The sequence below is a fragment of the Piliocolobus tephrosceles genome, chromosome 9 (assembly GCF_002776525.5).
Source record: "Piliocolobus tephrosceles isolate RC106 chromosome 9, ASM277652v3, whole genome shotgun sequence".
Taxonomy (NCBI): Eukaryota; Metazoa; Chordata; class Mammalia; order Primates; family Cercopithecidae; genus Piliocolobus; species Piliocolobus tephrosceles.
The window spans coordinates 5,815,768-5,828,052 of NC_045442.1; the positions used below are offsets into that span (position 1 = coordinate 5,815,768).

The following is a 12,285-nucleotide window of genomic DNA, read 5'->3' on the forward strand; positions in this document are numbered from 1 at the left end:
TCGGGTCCCAGAGTGCTGGGATTACAGGCATGAGCCTCCATGCCCAGCCTCCCATTAATTTAGCTCTCATGTTATTAAAAAAAAAGTTTTATCAAGATATAATTTTCATACCTTAAAGTTCACTTGTTTAAAATGTACAGTTCAATGGTTTTTTGTATATTCACCCAACTTGAAACCATCAATGTAATCTAATATTAGAACATTTTCATCATTCAAAAAGAAACCCCACACCCACTATTAGCTCACTAGCTCCCAAGCTCCATCCTCTCCCCAGCCCTGGCAACACCAATCTTCTTTCTGTCTTTATGGATTGGCCTATTCTGAGTATTTCATATAAATGGACTCACACTATATGTGGCCTTCTGTGACTGGGTTCTTTTACTTATAATAGCATTACGTTTTTGAGACTTATCCCTATTGTAGCAAGTACCAGTACTTTATTCCTTTTAATGGCTGAATAATATTCCATTGCATGGATATACCAGATTTTGTTGACCCATTCCTCAGTGGATGAACTTAGCTTGCTTGTTCTGTTCTGACTGGTCAGCATGGCAGCCTCACACTGGGATTATTGATTAGGCTGCTATCTACCTGTGAAAGAGTCCTTGCTCAGTCATCACTGTATTTCTGCACTGGTGAAGGGTGGAAGCACGTTTTGATTGTCACTATTTTTAAACAGTGAATTCAGTACATGATGTTTTCCACTAAAATAGACTACTTGCTATCTTAGTCCTGACAAAACCAGATATTTTAAATCAAATCAAATAAAGACTCTACAGCACACAATTAAAAGTTGTTATAAATTGTTATATTTTCAAAAAATGTTTAAATGCATATTGTTATACATTTAAAAGCCGACCCATGAGGTATGTTTGAAGCCCAAGAAGCAGAAAAAATACTTCTGGTTACTAGGGAATTTTAAGTCAATTTGGGCAAATCTACAGTTCAAATTCTTCTTCATGGCAAAAGACTTAATACCTCTCCCCAGTATTGAGAACAAAGCAAGGATTTGTCCCACTCCTATTTAACATTATCCTGGAAATCATAGCCAATGCAATAAGTTAGGAAAAAGAATTAAAAGACATAAGCATTGAAAAGAAAAAAAATAAAACTTTATTCTCAGATGACATAATAGTCTACATAGAAAATACCAAAGGATTCAAAAATAGCCACTAGAGCCACTAGAGGCAATATATGAGTTAAGGTCACAAAGTGCAAAGTTACTAATACAAAAAAAAAAAAGATCTATATATACTAACAACAATTATAAATGAAATGTATAAGACAGTCTACATAATGCCAAAGCATCTGCTGGGGCAGCTATATAAAACAAATGAGGAAAATCTGTTGAATAACATATTAAAGCACAGAGGATTTCCAGGGTGCAGTGGAACCCAGTATAACATAGAGCACGATGGCAGGGGATTGAGAGGGAATCGGTTTTTTGGGCAAGAAATGATTACTTGAGGATCACTGCAGATAGGGGAACTGCTCTTTTACAGGAATAACTTATTACAAGAGTACATCCTTTCCACTCTCCAAAATGAACCAGAAAAGATGCTAAAAAGAGTGACACGTGGTGTCTGACTGGAGCCAAGTGAGGAAAGAAGCCAGGAATGGAAGTTATACTTCCAATACCTCAAGAGGATTGATAGAAATGATCAATCTTCCAATGCAATGCTGATTCATTTTAATGTAAAATAAAACCCAATGCTATGCAGAAGTTTCTGGAGCAGGGCTGCAGACAGCGGCAGCAGGCTTGAGTCAAACCAGACTAAAATCACAAGGGAAAAGACCAATTTTGGTAGAACCCGTTGGCACTTTGTCAATGGTTGCACGATTGACAACTCCAATCAAACACAAATCATAATTTGAAATTAAACTTGGAGCTAACTTTTAAAAACTAAGGCAAGAATACACTGAACTCTTGCCTTATTGTGAAGTGGTGCAATCATGGCTCACTACAGCCTCAACCTCCTGGGCTCAAGCAGTCCTCTTGCCTCAGCCTCTCAAGTAGCTGGGACTACAGGTGTGCACTACAACATTCCGCTAATTTTTGTTCTCCAAATAGATCATGTATTTTATTGGTTTGTGGCTCACACATGATAGTATGAAACCACAACTATCAGTTTCTTAAAGAATTAGAGCAAAGACCAATCATAATGTTCTCTAAAGTAAACTTTTACCAAGTGAAGACTTCTATTAGGCCAACACTGTGACGCCGATGGCTACTGTAGTATTGAGCTACAGGTTTGAAACTGTGAAAGAGGAACATTTAAAAGCTGGGGGTTGGGGAGGTTGGCTCGAGCAGACAGATCTGCGAAGTGGGGTCAGTGAGAAGCTGACACAACGTCCTTCCACTCACTGGAAAGCTTCCTGTTGTTCTCTTGAACGGGTAAGGGGAAGGAGAGATGAGTTTAGATTTATTGGGCTGTGGAGTGCCTTGGGCGCTGCTTGTGGGGTTTCTCCCACATCTAACAACTATCCTAGTAGGTAAGGCAAAACCCACTTTACTATTTTTAAATTTTTATTTGTTCATTTATTTTTTGAGACGGCGTCTCGCTCTATCACCCAGGCTGGAGTGCAGCAGCGGGATCTTGGCTCACTGCAGCCTCTGCTTCCTGGGTTCAAGTGATTCTCCTGCCTCAGACTCCTGAGTAGCTGGGATTACAGGCACCCACCACCACACCTGGCTAATTTTTGTGTATTTACTAGAGATGGAGTTTCGGCATGTTGGCCAGGCTGGTCTCCAACTCCTGACCTCAAGTGATCTACCCTCCTTGGCCTCCCAAAGTGCTGGGATTACAGGCGTGAGTCACCAAGCCCGGCCAGCGAGACCCACTTTAAAGATGAGGACACTGAGGCTTGGTGAGGCTCTGGAACAGCATCACAGAGTGAGAAGACAGGGCAGCGGCGATGCCTGCTTGGGGCTGCTGAGCCCACTTCTGGCTAGGCCTCCTGGGAGAAGCCATTCTACATTGCAATGTACATTTGTCTGCTTGTTTTATTTTATTTTTTTTCTTAAATTGAGAGAGGGTCCCACTCTATAGTCCAGGCTGGAGTGCAGGGGCACGATCATATCTCACTGTAGCCTTGACCTCCTGGGCTCAAGCAGTCTTTCTGCCTCAGCCACCACCCGAGTAGCTGGGACTACAGGCGTGCACCACCATGTCCCACGAATTTTGTATTTTATATAGAGACAGGGTCTCCTGTTGTTGCCCAGACTGGTCTCGAACTCCTGGGCTCAAATGACATGGCCACCTTGGCCTCCCAAAGTGCTGGCATTAGAGGCATGAGCCACTATACCCAGTCTTGTCCGCTTGTTTTTTGTTTTTTTGTTTGTTTGTTTGTTTGCCATATCTCCTTCCTCCCAGTGAAGCTGTAATTCCTTTAGTGTAGGAATGGTGTAGGAAAGGCATTCTGCAGATGGCAATAATGATACTCGATTATTCCTCAAAATCCTTTCCAGTCCTAGAGAGTGCTCCATTAAGTTCTCTGCTCCAGAAAGGAAAGCCCTGGGATGGCCATATATTTACTGTGGGAGAAGTGGGTCTTTGGAAGTAGCCTGGCCCACAGAGGCCTGGACCGGCCTGGTCACAGAATTGGAGCTTTGGCTGGTGAGTCCCTGGAGCTCACAGCTGCAGCCACTCTGCTTCCACCGAACAGAGGCAGGGAGGAAGCCCGACAAGGCCCTGGGAAAAAGGCAGTGTGACAACATTGGAACAGGGGAAATCCGCCCTTAGGAAGGGGGGCAGGGGCAGGCAAGGTCAGGCCAGTGAGGGCGCCCACAGGAAGCGGCTGGGCTGCTGGGTTGGGTCCCGATTACTCACAAGATATGGAAAGACCGAGCGACGTTATTGTGCATCCTAACCTTGCAAAGAAGAAAATAAAACTACAGCATTTAGAATCAGTCCCTTGGAACTATTCCATTTAAGGGAAACATTCAAATTACTTCTGAAATGAACAGAACTGGCCAATCTTTCCAAACTCAGACAAAAGGAAAATGCTTCTTACACACACCCTTGGCCTAAAGTGCCATAAGCAATTGAGTGGGCAGAATGTGGGTTGCTGAAGTGGCTTGCGTAGCACGTGTGTCTCCAAGCTACTCTTTTAAATGAGTAGCAACCTGGAAGAATTTTTTGGAAGTGCATTTACATTTTATTTTAACATGTTTACATACACGTTTCTATGTGCATATCTAAAATGTGAACTTTTCATGATGTATTACAATTTTATAAAGAAAAGACACAAGAATGAAACTCCACTTCATGCTGTTAAATGCCAGTGACATTAATCTTGAAGCAGTCTTACTGTGAATGACCAGCCCCCGGAGCCAAGTTCCTCAATCCTGGCTGCCTTCTCTTGGACTCCAGTTTTTCCCCAAAGACACTGAGTTGTCCTGATCAATTAGAACACTGGGGTAGCAAGAACTGTCATTCACCCTCAATCACAGTAACACTCAAGCACCATGACCATGACTTTAGATGGACTGGTAAAAGAGCAGGATCATTACTCCAAATAAAAAAATAACAGAGACCTCATCACTTGAATGAAGTGCAGTGGGAATGGACGGAACTGCAGCCACGGCCTCTGTGGCTGTCTCTGCATTCTATCAGACAACTTCATTCTGCTTCCAGTGGGTAATTCAAATGATGGAAGGAGGCAAAACGTTTCTGAATCATCTAGGCTTCAGATTCGCACTGATGTCATACTCACAGCTTCCTTGTTTACCTTCCAGGCAACAGTAAAGCTGTTAATGTCTATATTTTCTAATGCATGAAAGACAGGACAGAAGGAGCTACTGAACTCGGGGGAGGAAGCCCTCCCTGAAATGAAGAAGTTTAGTAGAATCTGATCCTGCCTACCCCACAGCCTCAAACCACCTTGAAAAGGAGATGAAATCTTTAAAACAATGTTGCTAAGGCTGGGGGAAAAAACGGACCCATTTTTCTCAACCATCCTTTTTTGCCAGTCTATGACAGACGAGCAGGACTTCTAAATATTTGGCAACTTTTAGAAATTATTCATGGGCAGCTGCTCAGCACAGATCCACGTGCATCTCTGCCTGCCTCTCAAGCTCCCTCCTCCCCCGACCAAGGCACATACTCTCTAATTACTCCACAGTTGAGGCACCCTCTTTGGATTAGGAAACATGCAAATTAGAAAGCCAGACAAATCCTTCTTTGCAAGTACAAGTGTCTGCTGGTTTCCATACTGCCGCGTCTGTCTATGCCATTATTATCAGCATCAAATTTGGAAACATGGCAATTTGATTCCGGGCTCCCTTCCGAGGTGTAGGGGTGCCCTCCAAGCCCCAGACGGCAGAGCCATGGATTTGTCCACCTCTTGGCGCTGGGCACGGACACTTCTCAGATAGTGACAGTCACTGTCATGTTTTTTTTAAAAAAATCTTTGCCCAGTGAGTAGCTTCTTGGCAGGGGCTCTAGTGTTTGAGGACAGGGATGGATGGTGTTAACAGCCACCAAGAGAAGACCCTTGCAGAAGAAAGTCACTGTAAGGACAGGAACTTCATGCCAGACACCCCGCTAAGCACCCAACAGGGATCACTGCAACCTCTCAATACTCATATGGGGAGTTTGTTATTAGACCCACTTTGCAGAGGGGGAACTGAGGCTCAGAGACATAGGGTAGCTTGCCACAAGGACTCCCCACACTGGGCAGTGCAGTGGGACTCCAGAGGAGCAGTCCTCGACAACGAGGCCTGTTTTACTCCCCTCTACCTCCCTCGCTCCTCCAATTGGGCTCAGACTCTGAAATGCACTCAGGACAGGCCTGCTGGGTGCCCGATGCTAATGGTAACTGAGCACGCTAAAGACGTTCTTCTTGAGCTAATTCCTGTTCAGTGAGCCCCAGAGAAAATGATCTCTAATACTCAGACATGTTAAATCAGTGTTTGCAGGTTTTCTTTTTTAGAGTGCCAATTGGAAACACACCTGCCTTTCACCAGGTGACCCTAGGTCTGTGATGAGGCTAAGCATGTGTGTGAAGGGCCTGGTTGGTGATGATCTTGACACTCGGCTGTCCACGGTCACCTGTGGCCAGAGGCCAGGGCAAAGCAATGCTCACTAAGGCAGAATGGATGAGCTCTGGCATTAAATAATTATTCAGAAAGGTCATTTTATTACGAAATAATATTTGTTCACGAATAAGGGAAATAGCATGTTTGCTGATAAGATTGGCATGGATAAGAAGAGTAGCGTGTGTTGGTAAACAGCCCTCTGGATTGCTTAGCAGGTTTGGAAGCTCCCAGGAAGAGCATCAAGTCAGGCAGACACCACAGTGATCCACCTTCCAGAGGCCACTCACTCACACAACCATGTCTCACAGGCTCCAACAGAGCACAGTCCCCCTGCTTCCCTCGTGCTGCTCCCTACCCCACAAAGCCTGTCTCACCCAAACCCACTAGATGCCATGTGATCTAGTAGGTCAAGTGCTACTCGCTCCTCGACATCTTTTCTGAGCCCTCTGGGCCGCCCTGGTTGTATCCCTCCTGGTGCCCAGCTATTCCCTGCCCGCCCCTTCCATCTTTCTGTGTCTTCACAGCATCTCCACAACAACACAGTACAGTAGGACTCTGGATTAACATGAAGGATGTTTGCTGCCATTTCAGCTGCGCTATGAGGTGGACAGGTATGTTCCACTCTTTACAGATGACGAAGGCAGGTGCAGACCCTCCCCCAAAGACAGAGCATCCATGGCTAATTTGCTGGTTTCTGAATAGAAACCCTGTTATCTCTGACTTGAACATCTTCAGTATATGAAAAGTTCTGTGCGTGTACCAGAAACTCATAAAACACTAGTTGAATGAGTACATCAGTATGCTAAACCAGCCATTTAACATTAGTGAGGATCTACTAGGTGCTAGTTCTATGCCAATTGCTTAGGATTTAGAGATTAAAAACATACAAGGACAGAACCCCAAACTCCTTACCCTAAAAGAAGTCCAGAGGACAGGCTTATAAACAGATCATTGAAATGCAGGGGTAAGCAGTGCTAGGCTGTGGCAAGCCCAGCAGCCATGAAAGACAGAAGCAGAACACTAACCTGTGTTTGGCCAAAGTTAGGGCATCCTCCTCAAGAAGAAAATTCCCAGGAAGAACAGATGAACAAAAGCAAGGAAGCCAGAGAGTGTATGGAACATTCTAGAAACAGCAAAGAAGTTGGATCCTGGCTTTGACCTTGGAACAAATCACTTAACGGTTTTGAGCCTAAGTTTCTTCATCTGCGAAATAGAGATAATAATATTTACCTGCTGGGTTAGTAAAGGAGGTAAGGACCTGACACTGAACTCAATATAAGGCCTAGACCAATAAATCACTACTGTTAGCCTGGAATGTGAGATGGGCAGATCCTGGAATGCTGCAGAGACCTTTGGCTTTGGGCTGAAGCCACAAGGGGGCTGCAGAAGTCTGCAAGCCTGGGCGTTGCAAGCCTGAGCATTCTGCTCTCTGCAGAGAAGGTCACTGTGATGGCTGCAGAGAAGAAGAAAGGACGGTACCAGGCTTGGTGTGGACTGCGGATTCCTGACTAATGAGGCTACACCTGTCGTCCAGGTGCAGGATGCAAAGGTGTTCTCCAGGGCAGTGGTGGGCGGCCGGGGGTGGGGGCAGCTATTTAACGATAGAGGAGGCAGAGCTCACAAGCTTTGGAGGCATGTGAGAAGTGGGGAAAAGGGAAGGAAGCTAAGGGTGACTGTGGGTTTGGCTTGGGGGCCTGGGTGAGGTGTTGTCATTGACAGAGGGGTATCGCAGAGCTATCAGAAAGTGGTGCATCCTTCACAGACACGCATAGGATATTACCGAGACTAAGAAAATATACTAGCATGAGAAAAGGGGAGACCCCTCCTGAAAACAGATCAATTTTTTTTTTCAGGAATATGGTACTCAGAGCAGAGATGTTTGTTAGATATTCCTTAGGAAGATTCTGAAAATTAGGAAAGCTGATGAATGAAAAATCTGCCAATCAACTAGCCACTTTGCTGAAACATTTGCAAATATTCTTGGTTTAATGATCCTCCACCCCACAATAACTGCCTGATCTGAACCATTTAAACTAGTTCATAAATAAGAATCCCTGTAAAATGCACAAGAAAGAGGCGAGCTTTAAAACAAATGAGAGATAACAGAGAAGATTCTGGGTATCTGTTATATCATCTCGAAGAGGAAAAGCTACATGTCTCCATTTAAAATAGAGCTCATAATAAAAGGTTAGCTGTCAGGGAATTCACAAATCACTGCGCCCCTAACAGAAATGTGTCTAGGCTTGGTACGCATTGCTGAGGACAAGCACCTATTTTTCCCCACCACTGAAAAAGTTCTGTGAACCAGTAATGAATCCCTCCTCCACATAAAAGAACACTGCAGTATTCATTTAGAAACAAAAACAGCATTATAACAAAAATATGCAGCGCTCCATTCTGGAACAATATACTGCAACAAAAGTGTAATGTTTGACAGGCATTTTGTTTTGTCTACCTATAAAGGTCAGCTCTCCTCTTCCACTGCTAAGCAGTGTATCCATCATTCTCAAGGAAAATTATTTTATTTCTTTACAACTCAAGGAATCATCCCAAAGTGTATGTGCTCGAGACGCTGCACCGTACAGCCGGTCGGTCCCAGGCCTCTGTGTGATGTGGGGACATTAGAGGCCAGGGGTAGAGGGGGCTGATGTGTGTCTGCTCATACCTGCAGAACCCCAGGCCTCCCACCTGCCACCTGCACGGCTGCCGGTCTCTCCTGTGATCCATAGTCCGAGGGAGGGAGAAAGCAGCAGCATGTGCTCTCCAGCCAGATCCCTGCCCACTGGTGACCTTGGGCAGCCCTTCTACCTCTCTGTGCTTCAACGGCCACCACACATGTCACTGATACTTACTGATGATCCACAGCATCATGGTAATGATCCAGTGAGAGAACGTTGGGTGGATGAGCTTGGAAACAGTGGAGGGTAAGGCCCAGGTAAGGACAGAAAGGCTACTGTTCGCACCCTGGGGGTGGCCGTGGGTGGGGCCACATGCCCAATGGTCAGAATAGCACCACCTTGCTACCTAATAATCACATTTATGGGGACAAATGGTCCTTGGGGCACAGTGCTAGACACTGCACATACAGGATCCTGTGATCCTCACAGCCACCCTGAAGTAACATGCATGAAGTCACGTGGTCCACAAGAGGTTGAGCCAGAAATCAAATCCAGCCAGATCTGACTCCAAATCCCATGTTCTGTGCCACTGGGCAATAATGTCCTCAACATTAGGAAAACCCTGGGCCCTTGGCGCCTGGGCCAGGAATCGCTTCCTGGGAGATAAGCTGTGTGTGGAGGAGCAGGCCCCAGGCAGTGGTCAGGGGAAGTGGCCACTGCCCAGCAGACCACAGACAGGACACTGACAAGGATTCCTCCTCCCCCGTGTTACCCTTGTGAACAGGCAGCACCACAGCTTCAAAGCACACAGTTTATAGATGTGCCCCTGCCTAGGATGCTGAAATACCATCTTCCCACACAGCCCCAAACTCATCTAAAAGTCACACGCAAATTGATAAAAAAGTTTCTGCTGGGCTTCTGTAAAATAGGCTGGGTCTCTGAAAAGGTAAAAGCTCTGGAAGTTGAATTTAGGAAACCTGCCTGAAGTTCAATGCTGCACCTGAATCTGCCAGGAAGTCTGAGGTCTGAATATGCTAAGGGAAAGCTCTCCTGGCGCCCCGGCCATCCCAGCAGGAACCACTGACCCGCCTGAGCGAGCCACCCACATGGCTGGCCGGGCTCTGTAGCCAATGGAGAGTTGAGAGTCTCCTTTTAGAGCTGCCAAGATTCTAATAAACCTCCTTCCGTTTACACTAAACTGCAAATCGCACACGCTGGAGACTTTCCCCAAGAGCTGCCTTGTGAGGGGCAAGCGCTCACTGCAGGCCAGGATGGGCACACATCTGACCGTCCTTACCCCAGTGCTCATTCTCTAAAGGAACTGGAATGTGCTAGTACCTGCGAGGACAGCAAGGCCGGGGCACCATGCACAGGGCTCTCACGCCTCAGGGCAGCACCGAGTGAAAACACTGGGCAGGCTTCATCTCACCGACTCCTCCACACAGTGCGGAGAGCTGAGAAGGGCCCTCCCTGCCTTCCAGAGGAGGAAGCAGAAGCATCGAGAACATGGAGACGCCCTCCAGGGGGGTGCCAATCCCCACCCAACCCCAGGTCTCTTACTGTAAGCTCCGTGTTCCCAACAGTTCCCTGATACTTCGTCTTGGGCTGGACTCCCTATGCCCACTGGGGTCCTTTTTTGGGATGTGAATGTTTGAAGTGAACCGTTTGTTCAAATGTACCAGCCCCAGTGTGAGCGTCACATTAGCCTTGTACGGACTCTTGACAACATGAAGCTCTCAGTCAGGTCATACGGAGACTCCTGACCTAACTTTCAGTTCAGGAGACTTACAGGCAGGGTCTCTGCATAGGACAAAGGACACAGAGACCTCTGCCATCATGTGTAGATGGTGGGCACCTTCCTGGTTCTGCCACCGATATGGGACAGGATAATGATTGCAGTTGATTGTGCTACATCAATTAATTTTAATGACATAGAAGCTTATCCAACCATGAGTCCCAGATAAATTTAACCTGGAGGGATGGTTTATTTTTGAAACGACTAATCATTCAAAACATAATTGAAATGAAATGGCCCTTCCCCAGTAAACGATTCCTATGACATGAATAGGAATATGATCCACCTAAGATCTTCCATAGTAACAAGGGGAAAATATCAGGTGATCTTTTTTGTGAGCGCAGCCATGATAGAAACTTGAGTATCCATTAGTCAACTTAACTCCTTGTAGGATTAACAAAAGAATAGTCCAAACTGTGAGTTTTCAGAGTTTGAAATAATAAAACAGGAGTTTTGTAGGAGGTTCGTAGGCATCATTTCATCTGTGGCTATACTATGTAATCCACTGCTCAGCAGGTATTTATTGAATGCCTACTGTGTAGATGCTTCAGGATACATGAAAAAATGCAACAGATGAGTTATCAATGGTGTGAGGGGAAGGTCTGTACCTGGGGACAGGTAATGAGGGAGGAGAGCTCAGCTGGCCTCACAGGACAGGAATCCAGTCATGGCGTGGGTAGAAGGTGGGAGGACATTCTAGGCTTGGAGCTCTAATTCCAACTAATTCTGCAAATACAACCCCTTCATCCTCAAAGCTGTGCTTACACCGAAAAGACCTTACCAGCCTTCCATTGGATTGGCTAGCTTCTGAGATTTAGGGTGCTCTTGGGTGGCAGCTGAGCTCCTGGAGGCCCTGGAGGCTCCCAAGGACCTCATCATCGTGGGGTGTCCCCACCCAAGTTCCCTTCCTTTTGTGCCTCCCAGCTGGAGTCTGGGAGTGTGGGCTGGACTCCCAGGCCACTGCTGGCCTGGGAAAAGCCCTTGGTTACTGGCTCTTTTTTATGCGTGTGTGTAAGTACTTATATGAAAAACGAAAAAAGAACTAATGTTAAACATTTTGAACATTCAGCTCGAAGTTACAAAAGAATCCAAATTCTGGAATTTCTGTGCAAAGGGAGAGAGGAGACAGCTTCGCCTCCCCAGCACCAGGGTTTCCGAAGAGCTCGGGACTCAGGGTCCCCACGGCCAGCAGCCCAAAGAACAAAGCCATGGATGCTCCCAAACCAACAGGCTCTTTCATGAAGCGCAGGAGGCATGTGCCAGCATCTCACATGGAATTCGTGCTCACCATGATTCTCCAGATGTATAATTTTGTAACAGAAAAGACTCCCAGTCTGACCGTCTCCTTTACATATGATATGGCAAGAACACACACAAAGCTCGTGTCTGCATCATCCCCCTGCCTTTTCTTTTTAGGCAGAGTATCGCTCTGTTGCCGGGATGGAGTGCAATGGCCCGATCTCAGCTCACTGCAACCTCCGCCTCCCAAGTTCAAGCAATTCTCATGCCTCAGCCTCTCAAGTAGCTGGGATTACAGGTGTGCACCATCATGCCCAGCTAATTTTTGTATTTTTAGTAGAGAGAGGGTTTCACCATATTGGCCAGGCTAGTCTGGGACTCTTGGCCTCAAGAGTCCTGTCTCAGCCTCCCAAAGTGCTGGGATTGCAGGCCTGAGCCACCACAGTTGGCCCATCCCCTTTATCCTCACGGCGACCCTGCACAGGCACCAGGATGTCTTCACAGCCCCTGCCCTATCCACGTCCTGAGCCCAGCAACAGCATTGTGCAGAGTGAATGGAGGATTCCCTTTGTCACTCCAGGCTTGCCCTTTCC

The 12,285-nt window shown here is 46.3% G+C and overlaps 1 protein-coding gene across 3 annotated transcripts in view; it reads right to left on the bottom strand.

The window, feature by feature from the left end:
* The window catches only part of PTPRE (protein tyrosine phosphatase receptor type E), a 175,764-nt gene that overhangs the window by 101,800 nt on the left and 61,679 nt on the right, over nt 1-12,285 (bottom strand). The window lies entirely within an intron of this gene.